The 24,094-nt window shown below is 34.0% G+C and overlaps 1 protein-coding gene and 1 long non-coding RNA gene across 4 annotated transcripts in view; both read left to right on the top strand.

Annotated features, from left to right (window-relative positions):
- LOC118762591 overlaps positions 1-8,810 on the top strand; it is a 62,626-nt gene extending 53,816 nt beyond the window's left edge. Inside the window, exon 5 of the long non-coding RNA XR_004998349.1 lies at positions 8,689-8,810. This is a non-coding gene — a long non-coding RNA (uncharacterized LOC118762591). The remainder of the gene's footprint in view (positions 1-8,688) is intronic.
- Positions 8,811-19,385: 10,575 nt separating this feature from the next.
- LOC115209797 (zinc finger protein 628-like) overlaps positions 19,386-24,094 on the top strand; it is a 67,615-nt gene continuing 62,906 nt past the window's right edge. Inside the window, exon 1 of one of the 3 annotated variants that reach the window (XM_036501367.1) lies at positions 19,386-19,578. The gene's annotated coding sequence lies outside the window, so the exon portion shown is untranslated. Of the gene's footprint in view, positions 19,579-20,337; positions 20,639-24,094 lie in introns of those variants that run through there. The other 2 variants (XM_036501369.1, XM_029778343.2) reach the window with 2 other exon arrangements.

The raw sequence follows: 24,094 nt of genomic DNA, 5'->3' as shown, positions 1-24,094 counted from the left end.
CGTCTTTTCATGAGAATACGCTTTACCTGATGCTTTACCTTCAGAGAAATCTTTATTATGTACATCTACAAACTCAACATCTTGTGAACATGTCTTTATCTTCTTTGCAAACTAGTAAAGGAACGAGTGTGCTAATTTGGCTTACCTCTCTCTGAAAGTTTCAGATACATCTGTGATAAGAAAAACTCTTTTGAACTACTGGAATCAAATCTTCAATATGTTTATATTTGTTTACCAAGTGACCAAAAATATAAGATAGAAATGTGTGACTTATCCTTGCCAGGAGATACCCCAGATAAGGCTGAGATTATGTACAATGATCATGCTCCAATCCAAAGTAGCAATATTAATAGGAATTGCTTTGATTTGCCTACCCTAACTCTTGATGAAGCACCTATACAACAACCAGATCAAACACTACAAATAATGAATCATCCATGGATTTTGTACTGGATCATTCTTTGAAAACTTTTTGAAAGATACAGTTACCCTGTAAAGTGATTAGTGTTAGGAAAGGTATCCAGCTGTAGAAAACAAGCCAAAAATGAAACATGAATAAGATGAGAACAAAGAATGAAACATACTTAATACAATACAAATAAGATAAATGAATGGGTCAGTTGAGAAGTGAACCTACAACCTTGGTTTTCTTAGTTATTACCATCACTGTATGGTGTTCACACCACCAAAAGTATATATATGTAAACGGCAGCTGGTAGCAATATCAATAAATTTACGTGTCATAGACTGTGTCCTTAATGCAAAAGAAAAACATTTCTCTGGAATTGGACTATTAAACCACCATAAAACAAATAAATTAAGTAAGGAGTTCACATTATTTAAACACGTGTCATGGTTGAGACATGCTTTGACAATATAGTCAATGTTCAGCACTTAGTTGGCCGTTTTTGGTAGGGTAAACACCCAAAGCAGTAACTCAAAACAGTCAAGAATAACTTACAGTTATTTTATAATTTCAAATGATATTATGCTGTGTGTGGTGATGAACAACACCGAAAAAGACCTTTTGCTCTCTGCAAACCAAGCTTGCTATCCAGTTTCAATCTTCCACTTGAATCCATTTCTTGTCATTTATGCAGCTAATTTCACATTACTTTCCTTTGAAAATTCTCATATTTCAAACTTATGCAAGAAACGAATATTAATGATGGGGTGGGATGAAACACATGCAAGCATATGCACACTCATGCATATGCACACACACATACGACTTAAACAAATCTACACATGTATTTTCATGCATCTAATCAAAAACCCAGATAATCTAATTATGCAGTGAAGCATAAATATAATGCACATTTGATACCTCCTACCTTACATACATACATGCAGCAATAATTATATATATTTTCAGAGTATCACTGTATCTTTAACATTATGATAGAGTGGGGAAGTGTGTCTGCATCTAAAGACACAAAGAATTACACACATATGTGCGCACACACACACACATACAAACACACACACGCATGCATACATACATATATGCATACATGTTTGTGTGTAAGGAGAGCAGCTTTGTTTTGAACATTGGAAACAGCAACCTAAAAATTTTTATCCAGTGTTTCATCTCATTAAATCCTTTTCATATTGGTTTTAACATTTTGGCACAAGGCTGGCAATTTCAAGGAGGGGTGTGGGCTAGTTGATGACATCAACCCCAGTACACAACTGGTACTTACTTTATCAACACTGAAAGGATGAAAGGTAAAATCTACTCCGATGGCTTTTGAACTCAGAACATAAAGTCTGAAGAAATGCCGCTAAGTATTTTATCTGGCACAGTAACAATTCTGCCAGCTCACTGCCTTAAATCCTATTCATATTACCATCTTATTAGTCCTTTATATTGTCTTATTAGTGTTTTATAGTTTGAACAAAATGTATTCATAGAACCAGGAAACCTCAATGTATTCTTGTTGGATGAAATTGTTCTTGTTTTTATTGTTAGGTGAGAAAATACATACATCTACACACACAAATAGATAGATAAATAGATAGATAGATAGATAGATAGATAGATAGATAGATAGATAGATAGATAGATAGATAGATAGATAGATAGATAGATAGATAGACAGACAGACAGATAGGTAGATAGATAGATAGATAGATAGATAGATAGATAGATAGATAGATAGATAGATAGATAGATAGATAGATAGATAGATAAAAAGAAGGATGGGTGTTACTTTCCTCAGCTTCATTCTACTCACAAGGTATTGGCCAACCAAATGCTATGGTGGATGACATCTGCCTAAAGCAGCTGCACAGTAGGACAAAACCTAGAACCACATGGTTGCGAAGTGAACTTCTTAAATACACATCCATTCTTTTAGTGTATTATGCTCTCAAGATATAACTTGGCATGTAAGAAAAAAAAAATATTGCTAGTTCCCTAAGCAAAATAACTTGAAGTGAGGTGTGAGAATCACATCATTCATTTTTTTTTTGTTAATATTGATGGATTGAGTAACATAAAATTTGACCAACAATAATCTTCACTGAGTTAAGGGGACAGTTAAGAATTGGGTGCGAGTGTTGGACAACTTTATTCATTCTTGGAGATGCAGACATGACTGTGTGGTTAAGAAGTTTGCTTCATGACCACATGATTTTGGACCTAGTCCTGCTGGGCAGCACTTAACTTATTATAACCATGAGCTGACCAATGCCCTGTGAGTGAATTTTCAGTTAGAAACTATGAAACGTGTCATGTGAGTCAGTGTGTGCATGTGTGCATACGTGTGTGGGTGGGTGAGAGAGAGAGAGAGAGAGTTTGTATATTTGTGTGTATGTGTGTGCATATCTATGAGATTTGTCCCACACTGCTGGACAACCACTGTAACTTAATGGGTCAATAAAAGAGAACAAAGGAATGAGTTTGAGATTTAAAAAGAATAAGTACTGGAGTCACTTTGTTTGGAGCTGATGCCCCAGCATGACCACAGTCCAATAACTGAAACAGGTAAAAGAACAGAATAAAAGAATATTGAATTGTTGTTTAAACTCCAGGGCAGACCTCACTCAGGATAACATTTCTAGGACTACATTATTTAATTCATCCTGTCTTTTTGAAGAAGATAGAGCTTTGAGGAAAATTTTACCGTCAAGCAATCATGAAGATGCTTTCTTGTTGGCTCACTATATGTATATTTGAGTGTATATACCCAACTGGCTTTTGTTGCTCTTTAAATCATTATTTTGTTCCATGTCTGTCCCACCATGAATGGCTAAATTAGGATATAGCATATGTTCTTTTATCTTTTATTTGTTGTAGTCATTAGACTGTGGCCATGCTGGGGTATGGCCTTGAAGAATTTCTAGTTGAATGAATCGACTCTAGTACGATATTACTTTTTTAAAGCCTAATACTTATTCTATTGGTCTCTTTTGCTGAACCACTGAGTTATGGGAATGTAAACATACCAACACTGGTTGTCAAATGTTGGTGGTGCACTGACACAAAAATGCACTCACACACATTTATTTCAAAGTTTTAATTTTAAAATTATTGCAAGTTTTATTCACGTATTACTTACTCAATCCCCACTCTTGAAGTAATCTCTCCTCACCAAAATATTGTCACACCTCACTGGTAGAGCAGGTGCCTCATCTTCATCATCATCATCATCCTCATCGTTTAACATCCACTTTCCATGCTAGCATGGGTTGGACGATTTGACTGAGGACTGGCGAACCAGATGGCTGCACCAGGCTCCAATCTTGATTTGGCAGAGTTTCTACTGCTGGATGCCCTTCCTAGCGCCAACCATTCCGAGAGTGTAGTGGGTGCTTTTATGTGCCACCAGCACGAGGGCCAGTTAGGCAGTACTGGCAACGGCCAGGAATAATTTAAATAATGTCTTGTATTGTGTTCTAATGTAGAGAGAAGTTATTGTTGCTGTTGTTGAGTGTCTAGCTCTTTTGTTACTAACTCACTTCATTCAATTTCTGTTTCTGACCCAAAACAACCTGTTTTAAAATTTCATGTAACATCATATTAATTAAAGAACCTTTCATTAAGTCATGATCCAAATACTGACCACTGGCTTAATAGCAACAAAATAATTATTCTACCAAATCACATCTCCACAGATTCTTGAATATTTTAAAATTAGAAACAAATGTATAGTATATTCATCATCATCATCCTAATTTGACAGGATCCTATATGGGCCCAAGGATTGCATTGAGCTCCTATGTCTGTCTTGGTGTGCTCTTTTTTATGGCTGGGTATCCTTTCTAATGTAGCCACTTTACAACATGTGCTGGGTGCTTTTTTCATACCACCAACACCACATTGCATTAGAAGTACAGCTACTTGAAGGTTAGATCCTGGTCAATGCTGAAAGAGCAGATCTATGATCAAAAATATATCAGCTATGACTGTCCCATTTATTATTCAGCCAATATATCAAGTACCACATTACCCAATATAGTCTTTCATTTGAAGACTGAAATTTTGAGAGAATTAGATTTCTATTTGTAGCAGGTCAGATAACTGTAGAAGTACCCTCAATGGTTCATATGAGGATATATCATCCTCATTGTTATTTTAAGCTGGCATGGGTAATTGAATGCCAACTCTTTCAGTCACCACTTGCAACATGAAGAGATATGGTGTACTTATAAAAATTGTGACACACTAGGTATATATATATATATATATTTAAGACAAATATTATTTAGGAGTACTTTCGAGTGTTGGGCTTCATGGAGGCAGTGACGAAGACCTTTGGCATTATGTTGTGCTTGAGAAGAAGACCCATGAAGCTGAGCAAAATCACAGTCATGGCAGATACCAGTGTCACGCAAATGGCACCCATGCCAGTAGCACGTAAAAGCATCCATTGCACTCTCAGATTGGTTGGCATTAGGAAGGGCATCCAGCTATAGAAAACCATGCCAAATCAGACTGGATCTTGGCGCAGCCTCCCAACGTGCCAGCCCAGTCAAACCGTCCAACCCATGCCAGCATGGACAACAGATATTAAATGATGATGATAATGATGATATAAAATGAATGAATAGCAGTGCTAGTATTGTAAATATTATCAACTGCACATACTCAATGTACTTTGTTTACTGGTTGCTGCAATGTAGTACTTGGAGGATGGTATATATGTGTGTGTGTGTGTCTGATGAGAAAGAGGGTGAGAGATACATACTAAAAAGACAAACATCTATTTCTATTCTAAAGATGTTAATATGTCCACTTCACACATAAGTTCAATTAAGTCCATCTGTGTAAACTAAGGTTTAAATGTTATATCACCATTTATTCCAGTTCACTGTTTCCAAATCACCAGTCAATCCCATCATTTAATACAGTTTATTCATATATTTTGGTAGACCAACAACTAAATGTGCTATAATGTGTTGGATAAAATTACTAAATACACACACATGCTGACAGAGAGAAAGAGAGAGAGAGAGAGAGAGAGAAAGAGAGTGAGTGAGAGAGAGCGAAACATCCAAATGTACATATTTATGTACACATACATAAATACTGACACATATACATACATACATACCCACACATGCACTTATATATATATATATATATATATATATATATATATATATATATATATATATATATATATATATATATACATTATATACACACACATATATATACATATATACATATATATATATACATATATATACATACATACATATATATATATTATATACACACACATCACATATGTACATAAATAAAGATATAAATAAAAATGCTCCCTTTGGCATCCCAAGTTGGTGAATATTTTTGAATAACTTGGTATTTTTTGCTAAATTAACCATTTGTCAGTAAATCAAAGCTGTTCCTTGAAACACTCATTTGATAAAAGTGACATTTGGTGCTAACACAAAACGAACATTGGACAAAAAAAGAAAAAAAAATGTTTACATTGAAATCTCTTTTGTCTTCTAATGGTTCCAGGTTCATCTACATGCCTAATATACATCTAATGATATAATGGAGTTTTTATATTGAAAACTACCTGTGACCTTTACTAATTTTCTGAATAAGCAGTATTAATTTTATCTATGTGTGTATATATATATGTACATATGTATGTACGTTTGTATACATATGTATGTTAGTGTATGTACATAGAACCCATGCAAGCATGGAAAAGCAGACATTAATGATGATGATGTATATATAACTACATACACACACATGCATGCGCACGCATGTACACACACACACATGCACTTTTATATACATACATATACATATGTACATACATACATACATACATACATACATACATACATACATACATGTGTGTATTTGTGTGTGTTTGTGCGCACACATGCATGCATATGTGTATGTATATTCTGTCAGTCCTACATCACTTTTCTTTATAATCTTACTCAGATTTCAATACACGTGGTGGTGTAGGCTTCTCGGGAGGTAAATCTTGGTAAATGAAGACTACAACCCAGTTTCAATCTCTATCAGATACCACTTATTGTCATAAGCATTTCTACTGCTGTCTTCTTGCTTTTGTTAAATGAAAGCAATAGGTACCTAAACATCACATGCACCAGTGAAATAAAGCTGGCTCTAACCCCAACTACACCCTGTTACCCTCAATCACTAACTCTCATAAAACTCCCCTTTACCCCATCACTATCATTGCACAGTGATAACAGATGTCAGTTATGTTGGACTGCTGTGAAAGATGTAATATATATGCCGTCATCAACAGCTGCACTGTAATGTCATCATCCTGTACACAATCGGCTGTCCATGAAACATAATGTTACAGCAAAAACCCATCCTATCTGCAGGGATGATGATACTGATAATATACAAGATCCTGACATGCTTCAATGCACCTATTGTTCTAGCAGCAAGAAATACAAGTGGAATATTTCAGTCAGAGTGTTTTTGAAATGGAAGCAGAATGGTTTGGTTATGTGGAGGTCAGTTATCTTGGTTATGTGAAAGCAATATCAAATGGCAGTGAATATCCTTTGTTGAATCACATGAACACACACAAAAAGAGCAAACAAAAATACATGGAACTGAAGCTTAGCTACAGTTTCTACAATGTTAAATTGATGAGAGGGTACTATTTACCTGGGTAGGACATTGGTCTACAAAGTGTTGTCCCCACCCCAACAGAAGGACATGACTTTGACATTGCAAATCAGACTCATTGATCTATTTTCAACGGCAACCACTGCTGTAGCTATGTAGAGCTAAGTGAAATTCAACTGTTAAAGGACAGACACAAGAGAATACAAACCACATTGAGATCAATGTAAAGGCCAACATTAAAGTGATAGAAATAATAACGATCAAAGATATTTTTTGTAAGATAGTTAAAATAGGAGGAGGACAAGCTGGGCTCATAACCTTTGCAGTTCCTCTTCTGTTTAGTGAGACTGATGTGATTAACATTTCATCATCATCATCATCATCATCATCATCATCACCATCATCACCATCATCATCATCATCATCATCATCACCACCACCACCACCACCACCACCATCATCATAAAAAGTTTGGGGGAGGGAGAGCGGAGGGCACAGGATGGGGTTCCTGGTAGTTGCTGTTTTAGGATTGAAATATTGGGTTTAAAGTATTGTGAGATACTGTGAGGGTGAAAGGGGGTGGGGGTGGAGAGATGAGTAGGACATGTTGACCTGCATAGTGAAGGTATGCAGCTAGCAACCACTTATTATAATTTCATTGTAGAATGCATTATGAGAATACTAAATTGACTCCAGTATTTTACTGGTACTTAATTTCATCAATCCCAGAAGAGATGAAAGATAAAATTGGCATTGATAGTATTTGAATTTAGAACAGACCATAACTAAATAATGCTAGCATTTTGTCTGAATCTCTGCCAATTCAAGTATTATAATATCTCTGCCAATTCAGAAGAGGCAGAATGAAGAATTGAACTATTTCCATGAAATCAGATGTTATCTACTAGCATGATTGACTAATATGCTTGAATAATAGTGCAACAATGACCAAAAAACTATATCAGGATTTTTATTTCACAAAGTATTATAGGCAGAACTCTGGAAAATTAACTTGCCATACACTATTCCATAGAAAGAAGCTTCTATGAGGTTCCTTGATCAAATGAATACAAAAAGCAGTTAAATTTCCCTCAGACTACATACTGTCATCTGTTTGATTCTTTTTTAGTGTATCTACTTAGTGGTGAGCACTATCACAAATTGATCTAAAAGTACATCAAGGCAAAAATACACATTTATCAACAACTAAAAAAAAATTACAATTGTAACAAAATATTTACAAGGGAAATACAGCTTAATATATTATGATCTTCATGCATCAATTCAAAATTCTACTGTTTTATCATACATTAAAACTATTTTATGGTAATAGGTAAAATACTTCAAGGAAGCATTTATTTATGAAATATAAATATGACAGGGTTTCAAATAAACAATATAGTGAGATGAAAAAACTTGAACTTTTCTAATGTTTAAATTCTGATAAACAATATAGATAATGCTCCCCTCTAACCCTTGTCCACCATTCAGCATTACCTAATCTTTACAGTCATCACCTACTCTCCCTTATCTTTCCACCAACATATATGATCCCTCAACACATGTTCTTCATTCATTATACTCATTTCCTCCCCATTCAGTGTCTCTAACCATCCTTGATTCTTCCCGTGAAGATCCCCTCCAGTCATGAATGACCACGGGATTGCACCAAGAAGATGAACATCTAAAGAAGAAGAAGAAGAAGATGATGATGATGAGGATGAGGATGATGATGATGATGATGATGATGTGGAGGAGGAGGAGGAGGACCATGTAAATTGAAGTGGACCTGCAGTTTCACTTCATTATTGGTCATTTTGCTTTCGCCTGTCACAAAGACTCACAGAGTGGTACATATATTGTACAAGCACTTATCACAATAATCCAGTGACATATAAATGTTTCTTAATGGTAATCTTATTCATTATTCCATCTTCTGAAAGTTCTATGGCAGTGGCAAGGAGGCAATATGTGCAGACCTCACCAGTTGGAAGCTCACAGCAAGTTGCAACTTTTGTCTGTCACCTATGCTCTAAAGTCTAAACTATGCAGAATTGCAACAGGACTGAATAGTAATCGGAGAAGTCGTGGCTGGAAAGTCAAAAATGCTATTGACAACAAGGAAGCGATCATCTATGAAGATGGAGCAATCATCATGTATGTTATTATGTATGTAATATATAATCATGAAATTCTTGGCCTTTGAGTCACTTTATAACTTCTACCAATTGAAAATAATAAAGCATATATATTCATGTACTGAGTTCCCTTTACCTTGTTTGTTCTAGCAAACCAATATACATACATACACATATACACAAACACACACAAACTTTACCTATCTACCTAATAGGACAGTGTGTTATGAATGTTCTATGATTTGCTTCTACAGTATTTGTCTTTATATCACATTTTCTGCATTATTCATAAAGATAGTTTATTGTCATTTAAACATATGGTATTTATTTAAATAAAGTGATGTTCAGTTATACCATATTATAATGCTTAGCACATCCTGTTTCAACAGCCACAGTTCCCCACAAAAAGTACACTCATAGAAACATATGGGTTGAATGCAAACCAGCAAACTGATGAAAAAAAAATTCTAACTTCAGAGAACACCGCTGAAATTTGAGATATATCTAACTGATTGTCCAGGAAATAAGGAGAAAAAAAGCAAAAAAAGGTAAAAAAGAAAAAAATCAAACTAGCTTTGTTGATCTGAAAATAATGTACAATTTACTTGCAAACAAGAAAATAATAATAGTTACTGACTAATGTCATTTTTTATCCTTAGCACATATTTATTTCCAGTGAGCATTTTAGATTACATATATTGCCCCTATCTTATCTATTATGCATAAAGACAACTAAATATTAGGTTCTTTAAAGTGATGCAGTAGGAAGGATAGTATGGTAACTGACAATAACTAGTATTGTCTCATTTTTTTGTCTGAGTTCAAATTTCACACAGGTTGATTTTGCTTTTCATCCCTCCAGGAGTGATAACATAAATACCAAATAACTATTGCCATTTGCTTCCATTTATTAAATTCATTCCCTTCAAATTCATGATATTTTGCCAATATAAATTATAATATCAAGTTATCCAAAGATATTTCCAAATCTTAATTAAAAACTATAATCCTGGTTTAATTTCCAGTTCATTTTGCATACACCTATGGAGAATCCATGGCCATCACACAATCTCATAATTGATGTACACCTTTCTTCCTGGGTTTGTATTTCTAATTAAATTTTTGATGCTCTGCATTAAATATTTTCACCCCTGCTTAACTGTTAATTTTCATGTAGATGGCATCTCTCAGTAGCTAATCTCAATGTTTTTCTCTAAATGTGGAAATTTTCCATGCTTACACAGACCACAGTACTTTAATCCTGCTTAGCGATTCCCCTTATGGTATTTGGATGAATTTGAATCTTACTGAAGACCTTAGCCACAATCAAAGCAGTGTTGCAATAAACAATTGCATCCTATCTGCAGGGATGATGATACTGATAATATACAAGATCCTGACATGCTTCAATGCACCTATTGTTCTAGCAGCAAGGAATACAAGTGGAATATTTCAGTCAGAGTGTTTTTGAAATGGAAGCAGAATGGTTTGGTTATGTGGAGGTCAGTTATTTTGGTTATGTGAAAGCAATATCAAATGGTAGTGAATATCCTTTGTTGAATCACATGAACACACACAAAACGAGCAAACAAAAATACATGGAACTGAAGCTTAGCTACAGTTTCTACAATGTTAAATTGATGAGAGGGTACTATTTACCTGGGTAGGATATTGGTCTACAAAGTGTTGTCCCCACCCCAACAGAAGGACATGACTTTGACATTGCAAATCAGACTCATTGATTTATTTTCAACTGCAGCCACTGCTGTAGCTAATGTAGAGCTAAGTGAAATTCAACTGTTAAAGGACAGACACAAGAGAATACAAACCACATACTAGAATGAACTTGAAAGTTATTGCAGCAGCTGGGCAGTGTTTCTATGTCCATGCAGCATTAAGCTGAAAAATGAAACTCTTAAAAGAATCTATGAAATGTACTGATATAGGGATATTGGAAATAATTTGTGACTTTGAGATAAAATAACATTTTCTTGAAACTTGGGAAGGATTGTAGCAGTTATGACATTTTTGATCATGGGTTTACCTGATCATAGCTGACCAGTAGGTGAACATACAGGGGAGAGAATACAATATGTCCATATTGAGCAAATAAAGTATATCCATACAAATAAGCATTGCATATTGGAATGTGAAATATTACTCTCAGTTAGGTAAATGCCTGGTATACCAGGAATAATAGTTCATGGACCATACCTACTCATTCAATCAGATGTGTACCATAGGTATGCTTGATCTAGGACTACACAACAACTACTTCATTGAAATAAAAAGGGGCAATATCTGAAAGGATATTTCATAATAACAAATACACTAATAACAACAAAAACAGTATTAATGAAAATAAAAACAATTGAGAAATGTGAACCAGAAAATTCAGGTCAGTTGTAACTGAACACCAACACTAGTAAAAAGGGAGCCTGTACATTGTCACTTGCTCTACTAGAAATAGAAGTTAAGTTTGCACAACAAACACTAAATGACTTAGATAAAAACAAAAACAAATGGATAACATAGCTCTAGATATGCAATAACTAGGAGATCAAGATGGTCATGGCAGGAATGCCTTTGATCAAAGGTCTGGGTTTCTAATTGTAATATTTGGTTATAGTCCTTTAAATTCTGAGTTCAAATCTTGCTGAGATCAAGTTTGCCCTTTATCCTTCTGCTGTCAATAAAGCAATGTAGCAGTCAAGTACTGGAGTCAATTTATATTCCTAAAAAGCATCTGAGATGTGAATGGAATTATAATAGAAGGAGGACACTTCAGCTCTGTAAGAGAAATATGACCCCAAATTAGAACTAGATACTCCGCATTTTGTTTTTTATTCTTTAATCAAAATAGTTTGTGAATAGCATAGAAATGTCTTGGACTGAAGAGATTACACCATATCTCATCTTGTCTAAAAGCAAAATGATAACGTAAAGTGTGCAAAACATGAACACAGATATTGGAAATATGCAGTTTTGTTTCATTTCTTTTACACCACATTATCTTTCTTTATTTCTCCTCTTGTTTTCTTTCACCCAACCACACTCAACCCCCTCCCTATCTCCCCCTTTTCTCTCTCAATCCTCTTGTGTGCTCATTCTCAATCTTGGATTTCTATTAAGAAAAAAAAACAAAACAAAAAAACAAATCCAACCCACATTCTGTTTTCTGACAGAACCCCATTTAAACAAGCCAGCAAACTCTATAAAAAGAGATGGGTTTTAATGTCTTTGATAGAGGAACCATTCTTCCAAAAAATAAGAAGTGTATTTGATGGTAGTTGTTGTTGCTTCATGTCAACCTTGTCTGAACTGACTTAAAATAAAAAATTTATTAGTCATGGCCTGTCCCTTTTAAGACTTGGGTTCACTAGGCAATTATATGAACCAACCAGTCTTGGCTTCCAATCTGATACTTTGCCTGGAGCTTATAATACTGTGTTAAGACAGTTTTGGTCATGACCACCCTATCTTTTTTGAAGATATCTAGGATTATATTTCATATATATATATATAGGCATAGGCATAGTTGTGTGATAAGAAGCTTGCTTCCCAAACGCACTGGTTTGAATTCAGTCCCACTGCATGACACCTTGGGCAAATGTCTTCTACTAAAGCCTCAGGCTGATCAAAGCCTTCTGAGTGGATTTGGAAGATACAAACTGAAAGAAGCCTGTCATATACATATTTATATATATAAAAGGGATGACCTGTAAGTGGATATCCATTATGCTACGTTCTGGCGTTTGCTAAACTTTCTTGAGAACATTCCTTTTTTAGTGGTAAGACCATGGCGGATTTTCTTCTAGCATAATGGATGTCCACTTACAGGTCATCCCTTTTATATGTATGTAATATAATTTTTTCTGAAACTTCAGATTTTTAAATATGCTAGACCACTGGTTTTAAATTGATATTAATCAAATTAATATTCAATTTTTCACCCTTATTATTTTAAATTTATATATATATTTATGTGTGTATGTGTTTGTGTCTTCGTTTGTCCTTCCACTACCACAGGAGAACTGGAACTGGTGTGTTTACATCTTCATAACATAGCAGTTTGGCATAAAAGGCTGTGAAAATATGTACCATGCTTAAAGAAAAGTACTGGGATTGATTCGTTCAACTAAAGTTCTTCAAAGTGGTGCCCCATGACTGAAACAAGTTAAAGATAAAGATATGCACACACACTCTTACAATAAATTTTTATTTAATCAGCAACATTAGTGATTTTTCAATCACTGTTTTACTATATCACTAATCCTGGATTTTCTTTTAGCATGCAGTTGCCAATGGATACTTGTTACTGATGAAGCCCAATGAAGCAGAAATGTACAACTAGCAATGTCATCATCACTGCTGGACAATTTTTGCATGCTACTGATATATTTTTTGTTTTAACACTGTATGTCTATAACTGATACTATCTCACAATTAATTGGGCTTTCTGTGATGTATCTGCTTTAAGTATTATACATAAATTGCTATTTTAAACTAATACAAAAATAGCTTTTTTAGGGGATAATTTTTATTTTAATAATAATGTTTACAGTGAGTTACTCTGGTAACTCACTGTAAACACTATTATTAAAATATAAATTATCCCCTAAAAAAGCTGTCTCTTCATTTTTTCAGGTATATAATACTGTACCAAGAACTTACTTTTTATTATTCTACTATATATATATATATATATACACACACATTCAGTTATGAATTTTAGAGACAGAACTATGTGTTTTGCCTGTTCACCATTTTGCTGCTGTACAGCATTCTGGGGATGACTCCCTAATAGCACTGGGTGTTAAAACACCTGAAAGACAACTCACCACCAGTCTCATCCAGGAGTGATGGATATTGATATTTTGCCATTTTTGTGGCTTATCAACATCATGTACCTGAACTGAACTGGGAATGAAACGAATTACCAGTCTATGACTATAAAGAAATAGTGTCAGAAACTTTATAAATAGTGTCAGAAACTTTTGGTGGTATGTGATGATGATGCATATCATCATCATCATCATCGCCACCATCATCATAATTTAATATCTGCTTTCCATGCTGGCATGAGTTAGACGGTTTGACTAGAACTGGTAAGCCAGAGAGCTGCACCAGGTTCCAATCTGATTTGGCATGATTTCTATGGCTTGATGCCCTTCCTAACACCAACCACCCCAAGAGTGTAATGGGTGCTTTTTCACATGCCACCAGCACAAGTGCCATTTACATGATACCAGTAACAGCCATGACTATGATTTCATGGGTATCATTTACATGACACTGGCAACAACCACGACTACAGTTTCACTCGGCTTGATGAGTCTTCTCAAGCACAGCACATTGCTGAGGTCTTGGTCACTTGTCATCACTTCTGTGAGGCCCAACATTTGAAAAATTATGCTACCAGTAACAGCTACGATTATGATTTCACGGATGCCATTTACATGACACTAGCAAAGGCCACCACTATGATTTCACTTGGCTTGACAAGTCTTCTTAAGCACAACATATCGCCAAAGATCATGGCCTCTGTAAAACCCAACATTCAAGGATCATGTTTCATCACCATGTCCCATGTTTTTCTGGTTCTACCTCTTCCACAGGTTCCCTCCACAGTTAGAGATCAACATTTCTTTACACAGCTGTCCTCATCCATATGCATCACATGACCATACCAGTGCATTCGTCTCTCTTGCACACCACATCTATGAATTAAAAGTAGTGCTAGTGTTGTAAGCATTATTAATTGTACATACTCAAGGTATGTGTTTTGCATGTTTGCTAGCTCACTGTGGTACACTGCTCTGAGGATGACTTCCTCATAGCACTGGGTGTTAACCAACTAGAAGTTAATATGGGCAGCATATTAATTGAACGAATTGACCTCAGCACAAGTGATAATTATGTTAACATCTAAAGCATCTTCATTGATATACCATCAGATGTTTGCCTCTCTGACTATAAACTTGAAGTAACTGAAAAGTAATTATCTTTCAAATTCACACATACACACATGTCATCATCATCATCATCACCAGTTTAATGTTCACTTTTCCATGTTTGCATGAGCTGGATAAGGTTTGTTGGGATTGATTTTCTATGGTTGGATGCCCTTCCTATCACTAACCCTCACATGTTTCCAAGCAAGGAAATATTTCTTCATTGTCAGACATGTTTTTTCATAGAACATTGGAAACGAATGACACTGCTTGTATGACAGTGATACTCATTTACAACTATCACACAATGGTCTAGACAAAGAGGCACAAACATGCACTCACGCATACACACACACAAGAAATCTTTTCATTAGTATTTTGGTGGAAAGTTGGAGAACTTGTAGATAATCTCTACAGTACTTTAATGAAGAGCTGCAATGTTAGAGTTTATGTATATTATGGGGAGAGTTTGTGGTGATGTGGGGAGAAATGAGATATTGTCATGTTTAGCCGTTTAGGAAAAAAAACTTATAAGCCAGATAAAAAAAATACAGTTAATATGAGAATAACCAGCATATTACTAGTTATAGTATATAACTGGTTGGAATGTTACCATCGGTTCTGCTCCAACTATTGCACTTGCCAACTAATGTGTGTGTGTGCGCGCGGATGCATGTCTGTTGAATTAAAGTTATTCTAAAGTGTAAGAATAATAGAACATTTACTGATAGGAAGACTCAATACCAAATCAATTTCTATAAATAATTCGTACATAAAATTTATTGTGAAATTATCCCTCAAAACGAATTTTATCTGTGTGTGTGTGTAGCTAATGTCTTTGGAAAAATCAAAATCTCTCTCTATATAAAGCTGAAGTTGTCTGTGTATGGCGGGTTTGGTAGCCTTCGACTAACACTAGCTCCTCCGAAACCCTGCGGCGCAAGTTGACCAAAAATTGAGAGTATGATAGAAGAAGGCTTGCTCTTCCTTCCGTAGAAGAAAAAATTCAAATCGGACCATGTTAACACCAAAAATTATTTACATCAAAAAGGTGCATTTTTTCTATGAAAATCCCTATTTTTTACGATTTTTTGACTGCCATGTCGCCATTTTTCGGTGTATTTCAACTAGAAAAATGTTCACTTAAAGAGAATAACAAGCTACATAATGCAAAATTTTTACTTTTCAAAAATTCCAATTCTAACTGGTCGAAACAAACCCGAGCAACGCCGGGCGATACTGCTAGCATTATAATAAACCCAGTTCTTCTTATATTATTTGAGATGTTTTAGTTTTATTCTAACAATCTATGTCAACTGTATATACTTGATATTGATAGCTTTGACTTAGAGCGGTTCAATACTCAGACATGAATTTTATTAAAAGATGAGAATTGCTGCTTTGAACTTAAAATCAACAGTGTTATGAATTACAACTCTTTTGTTGACAACCAGCAAGAGAAAATTCGTTTTGTGAAGTTGTGAAACTGTTTCGTCAATAAATGAAATGTTTACTGACTGATACATGTTGTGGTGTGGAGAGACAAAATAGTGTGTTTTGAAAAAGATGTTCAACAATAATAGGTGAGAAACGCCCATTACTGTGCACGTTTGTTCCCTAAATCTATTATGGTAGATTTCATATTATCGCAAACGTTTGTCAAAACACTTGACTCTTCATGTACTTTCTCAGTTGGGATGATTCATAGCGTTTTGCTTGATACTTATTCTCTCTCTTTGTAAATGTACATTTCATCAAAAATCCCGATAAGAATTTTGCAGTAGAGGAGTGGTTTTCTGTTTGTTTAGAAGTGGGTGTTGTTTAGCTCAAAACGATAGCTTTTTTTCGATTTGCATAATTTTATAATTTTTTTTAACTGAGAATTCTTCTGATGGTAAAACAGTATCTTCTTGTAGTCTTCATTGAGCAAATATCCGATCAAAATAATCCCTGCCATAACCAATCGATCTCTTTATATATCAGACTAACGTGTCTTTCCTCTTTTAAGAGTGATTCAAGGGTTATTTCGCTACAATCTCTGGCAGGCCGAACAAACACGTAGAGGTTTCCGTTTCGCCAGCTTTTTCAAAATTCAGACATCTTCAAATATTTAACTTTTGAAATTAAAGATACTGACATCATAATTACTTATCACAAAATAAGCTTAACTAGGGTTTGGTTGAGCATAAATAGTAATTACGCAGACTACCCTAGGCAAGATTGTTAAATTTTTTTTTGAGCAAATAACTTCTAACATAACTGCAAGTCGATTAATATACGTAGTGAAGAAAATTTGGTAGACATAAATTATGGAAGCCAGTCATGAGAATCAGTCAAAAAAAAAAAAATCTTGTTTCATTTCTCCAATTACGTTCCTTAACGTTCAGGTCGACTCGGCTGTTATATCCTCTTACCAAAGCGATGAGACAAAGACCAGAGAGCATACTGATATTGATACAATTGGCTACAACTATTGAAAGTGCATGTCCCAACAATGCAGTAGTCTATAAAACTTATGAAAGAATAGAATAAAAAACACATTGTTAAAATTACGTTTTTGAATTTTTATTTAATTTTATCAATACTCCATATCTACCATTACTGTGGTACCGCTTGATACCCTAGGTAGTCTGATTGCACACATTGGTGTTGGTTATTATTTAATCCTAGATCAGCACAGATCAAACGGATTTAATCAAACGTTCCGGCTGTGATCATCCGTGTGTGTTTCGGACGCAGTATCTCTAGGGATACACCATTTAATATGTCCTTCCTCTTAGGTGGACACATTAAATATTCTTGGATATGATTTGGGAGAAAATTTTGCGGGTATTTCTAACAGGCTAAGCAACTATGTAGAGGGTTCTCTCGTTGATTTATATGTATTGTATGGGATTGTAAATCATAATATAAACGAGGAACTATGTAAGTTAGGTAGGGCATGAAAAGCAGTGCTCATGAATGACTTTTGTTGACTTTCCTAAACTATGAGATTGATGCTGTTGATTCCTTGGGTGAACATCAGCGGATCAATGTCTGCAGATAAGAGTGTGGAAAAGGTATCAGGAGTCTGTTCTGAATGCTTACAACAGAATGAACTTCATTAAAGGCACCTAAGAACTACGTGAACCAGGTAGAGAGTTCTTCCATCCTCGGGAAAAAAAGGCTATATTTTGTTGTGGTATTATCATATGGGAAATTTGTTCAACTAAGTATGAATTATTAGTTTTTAGGCAAGAGTTATTTCTATTTTTCAATGGTATTAACGCAGTAAATGGTTTCAACCAACGATTGATAGAAATAGGTCATGGATTCAAAATCTTTGAGTTATTGCTGCTCCACACATGTCACAATATTGACGAAATAACAATAAAAATAAATCGAAAATATAAATCAATTTTCCTTTATTTCTGAAGGGAATATATTTCTTTCTGTAAAATTTCACGGATAATTATAAATTTAACTGGAAATGTTACTACAATATAAATTATTAGTTTTAACTGCGTTTGTCCGCAAAAACCATGTTTAATTTTGGTTGTAGGATCAAAGTTATGAAAATTAAAGCAATTTCATTATTGGCAGAACTCGTAAAATTATAACGAAGAATTTCATAAAATATAAAAATCATTTTAAATTATCCCACAGAAAAAAAAAACCCAACACGCGTGTGTTGGTGTATGTGCTAGAATATATATATATATATATATATATATATATGGATGTATATATTTATAAATGTGTGCGCATCTCTCTCTATATATATTACATATGCAACTAAAAATGTATGTAGTTATGTGTGTGTATTTGTGCTATTACGGTGCAACTAAATCTAACTTGAAAATGGTAAATACTTCAAACATTCATCAACAGTCTGGAATGTTATTGATTATTTATTTATTTCTTTATATTTGCATAGCTTTTCGTTCTGTCAGGAGCAGGAGGCAAAAACAACAAATTGAATTCTCCCTCTCCTTTCTACATGTCTTTTTAAACGATACGATTGCAGTATAAAATATTTGTTTTGTATTAATTTCTAATAATTCTCTTTAACGATAGTACTCAATTTCGAATGAAAATAGAAAAAAAAAAAAACTTTTCAAAAATAAGCAATATTTCAACAATAATATTTTACTCTGAAAGTTTGGGGTGTCGTTAATTTATATAATGTGCTTTAAATCGATTTTTATAAATTGCAGCAAGATTCATTCAATATAGAATACGGTTTAAAAACAAGGTCTTTCTCACTATCTTTCTCGGCGTGTAACGACGATACGATACACATTAAAAGTTCTCTTCCAGAATTCTGAAGACAGTAAAATAACTGAAACAAAACATGAAAACCAAGGTGATGCTTTTAACCAAAACACATTAAACATCTTCATTGGATATATTCATTGAGGTGAGTTCAATAAAAGTTTGTTGGTAGAAAAAGAAATATTAAAAAAAAGAGAGCTTATTTCTTATACGGGCGCAAAACCTAAGATTTATTCAAACGAGAAGAAAAGTTGGAGTTATGATGTTCATAACTTCTTCCTCCCTGCAAGTGCCCAAGTACGTGCATAATTGTACGAATTAAGAAAATACAAAATATAATTGTTAAAGATAAATTTTAAATGAGAATGAAAATATGAAGTTGCGATGTTCAAGCATTTCCAAAAGGCATTAACAATATCTAATATTAGCGCAGGGCCACAAATTTGTATGGGAACAGCGTAAGTGAACTGGATCGAGCCCAGTGATAGTCATATTATCGATCAGGCGTGGATGAAAAGCCAAGTCGTTCCGATTTGAATGTATAAGGGCAGAAAGTCCAGCACTATCACTTTGTAAAAAAATGTTTTCAAAATGTATATGAAATTATTGTGACATTTACACTTTTCCCACCGAAGAGAAGAATGCAGGAAAATAATTTAAATTTCTCTTCGTGAATAAATCTTAGATCTTGTATCATAACGATAAAATTAACTGTTTATCCTATATGTGGAATGTTTACATGAAAAAAACAAAACAAAAACAATAAGTACATATTGTTTTTTTTTTCATGCATGTGTGTATGTATGCATAATTATATCCAATTGAGAAAAGGGAGAAAATGAGTGACAAAAATTACATAAATATGTAATGTATGTTTAGTCAAAGGTGTGGAGAGATGCTTTGTTGTTTAAATGTAAGCACGTAAGTGAAGGAAATCAAACTGACGCAAAAATGATGAATCAGAAAAAAAGATACACAAATTGATAATCTGGTTAGTGAGTCTAGAGCAGAAAGTGAGTGTATAACGATTATTGATATAGATAGAAGGCTGTAAGTGGTAGAGTTCGTGCGAATGATTAAAGTTTTGGCGCTGGTTGAATCAGAGTTGTGTCCCCTTGCTGCGAATCTCTGTCAGAAAGTTAATATTGCCGCAGTAGTTAATGGTCTTGTTTCATAGAAGAGACAGGCTGGAGCCTACTGCTTTGGTAAGTACTGGCTTTTCTTACATTCTCTCTCTCGCAATAAACAGCGCTTTTTCAACGGACGAAACATAAAAAAAAATAATAATAAAACACCGCAACTTTCATCACGGCTCTTTGACTTGTGCATAGTTGATATTTTGTTTTCTCTTTTAAATTAATATTTCTATATTAGAAGAGAAAAAGAAAAAATTAAAAGAAGTCAATTTGTTTATTTACTACTGTTTGTATATGTTGTGTATGGGGATTCAGTTTTGCTGTTATTGTTTTCATCCTTCAAACTTACCGCAGTTTTTTTTTCTTTTCCCTTTTTTCTGTATTATTATTTTTTCTCGGATATATGAAAAAAGCAAAAAAAAGCATTGTGATAAATTTTTCTTAATTTCTCATCCCTCGGGACAAACTTGGTTGAATTTTGATAGATTTCTTTGATTTGATTTTTTTTTTTATAAAAAGTTTTTATTTCTTTGAATCCTTCTTATCTTTCATTTTAGTAATATAAACAATTGCCAACAACAAAACTCCTCAAACTTCTGTTGCTATAACTTTCTGTTGCATTTTCTGCAATTCTAAGACCGTTTCATTCATTTTTCTGTTGAGCATGAAAGAAAAAAACAAAAAACAACTCTTGCTTCAAATACATGTTTTCACCCATTCACTCAGATATTTTCACAAGCAGAACAAATATTTTCCTATACTTCCAATTATTATTGAATTAATTATTAAAAATCTAAGCTAATCTTTATTACTGTTACATTTCATTATATTGTTTGGTGTGCGCGCCTGCATAATAGAACCCGCTTTTACCAAATTTACAAGACTGATCTCTCCAAAAATCAATTTACCTTTTCTGCTTAAGACCAACATTTTGATAATTATTTTTTAATATCTGTATACACTTTCAGTGTGTTTCTTTCTTCATATCCATCTAACGTCCAACTTTATTTATTCAGCCTCTTCAACTATATTAATTTTTAAAAATTATCTGTTCAATTGTTCTTGTCCATTTTAAATTCTCATAAATTCATTTAAAATTTCTTTTAAATTCAATTTAAATTTCTCTTACTAAATCGGTTTCTTACCCGAGAAATTTAACATTAAAACCAAAATCTTTACTGCAATTGTTTAAATTCAACTTTTTGTTTTTATCGAAAATTCTTTGCATCTGTATTCTACTGGATTTCCAAAACTGTGTTTGATTGCACGCTAGCATGACACTCGTATGTTTATCTTCGGTTGGTGGCCATGTGGCTAGGTTTGACAACGGAATTTTACTTCACCTCGACAGTTTTGCGTATGTCCATGTGTACGCGCGTATGTATGTGTGTGTGTGTGTGCGCGTCCGTGTGGTACAATGCGGATTTACTTTAAACTGGAGGGAACTTGCCAGCCAGTTGTTACGCATCCTTCTATCACCATCTATCCCTTTTAGATCATATCTTTTCGAACCCCTCTTTTTTATATCGTTTAAATAATTTTGATTTTGCCGATCTAAATCTTACTCTTGGGTTTCTCAATATACTTAAAAAGCAAAACAATGAAACAAACTTTCTCTCTAAAAATGAAATAATCAGTTCTGGTTTCAAAGTAATATATATACTGAAAAGCTCAATTAACTGGAGCCTTTCCTTTCCTTATACTTTATCTTTCTTAGCAGATTCTCAATAGTTTCCCATACTGTTTTCATTTATCTGAGAAATTTTGATAACTTTTCTGTTTATCCTACGTCTTTCCAAGTTCCTAATTTTGTATACACACACACACATTCATGCACATGATTTACAAAAGTTTGATAAAACAAAGTGTTAAAGAGATTAAGTAACGTGCTTTGGCAGTCGGCAAACCTTCGTATCTATTTAATCGAAGTTGAACCCTATTCCTACTGTGCCTAAACGGCTATCGCTGGGTGGGTGAAGTTCGCTTCTCTTTAAAATTAATTAATTTTTTTGAAACAAGTTTTTGGCCCATCACTTTTTTTATTGTTTCATTCAGTCAGAGTAAAAAAAGAAAAAAGATCGTTGCCTTTCGAAATTATTTAAAGAAATTCTATTCTATTTATTTATCAATTTTGAAATCACGCACTTCTATAGCTTTTCCGCTCATCACATCTCTTCAACTTAAAATAATGCTACTGATTCGCAATTTACATATTATGTACACGCACACGCATTCGATGCCTGTTCTGCTCATCCCATTCATTTAATTATAAATCTAACAGTCCCAGTTCTATATGCTTATACAGTTTGAGTATGTATAGTCGACAAATACACTCACATGTGCACACTTTAATGCAGGTTATATGCATGCAATATGTACTCATTAGATTTACAATATCCGCACACTTGTATGCAACACACAACAATTAAACACATACTTTTAGTAGAAACATTATATGCGTGTGTGAAGTTTTTAATCGGCAGAAATTATAAATCATGACACTTATTAAATATATGTACATCCACGATATATATATATATATATATGCGTGTGTATGTATATATATATATATATGCGTGTGTATGTATATATATATATATGCGTGTGTATGTATATATATATATGCGTGTGTATGTATATATATATATATATATATATATATATATATATACACGCGTGTGTATGTATGTATATATATACACACGTGTATGTATATATATACACACGTGTATGTATGCGTGTTTGTGTATATATATATATACACGTGTATGTATGCGTGTTTGTGTGTGTATATATATATACACGTGTATGTATGCGTGTTTGTGTGTGTATATATATATACACGTGTATGTATGCGTGTTTGTGTGTGTATATATATACACGTGTATGTATGCGTGTTTGTGTGTGTATATATATACGCGTGTATGTATGCGTGTTTGTGTGTGTATATATATACACGTGTATGTATGCGTGTGTGTGTGTATATATATATATATATATATATATATACACACACACGTATGTATGCGTGTGTAATATATGTGTATGTCTATGTATATGTGTCTATGCATGTACATGTTTTTGTTTGTGTGTATATATATATATGTGTGTGTGTGTAAACATATATACATACACACACTGATTATATGCCTTACAGATTACATACTAACGCATCAAAAGACTGTCACAAACTCTTGCTGCTTTTCTTTCCCCTTCCCCTCCGATGTTCTCTTCTTTCGCATTTATTTATTTAACCCAGCACACACACTATGCTCCGATCAACTTCGTGCTGGGATCATTATAACACGGAGGGCCATTTTGAATGACTACCGATATCATCTTACGATACTTTGTTCCATGAAAGAACTCTGTCATGCTCTGTCGCTTTACTTCGCTTCAATTATGACCAAAAACTTCTCTCTTCTAACGCTTAACCCACCCCCAACGCTTCATCGCTGTCGGTTCTCTTGCTCTTTTCTGAGAAAGTCGCGCAATGTCTAATATTTAAAGAACCCCAGAAGTTTT

The sequence above is a fragment of the Octopus sinensis genome, linkage group LG3 (assembly GCF_006345805.1).
Source record: "Octopus sinensis linkage group LG3, ASM634580v1, whole genome shotgun sequence".
NCBI classification, from domain to species: domain Eukaryota; kingdom Metazoa; phylum Mollusca; class Cephalopoda; order Octopoda; family Octopodidae; genus Octopus; species Octopus sinensis.
The sequence above is the reverse complement of the archived record's forward strand: the minus strand, read 5'-3'. Positions and strand labels throughout refer to the sequence as shown.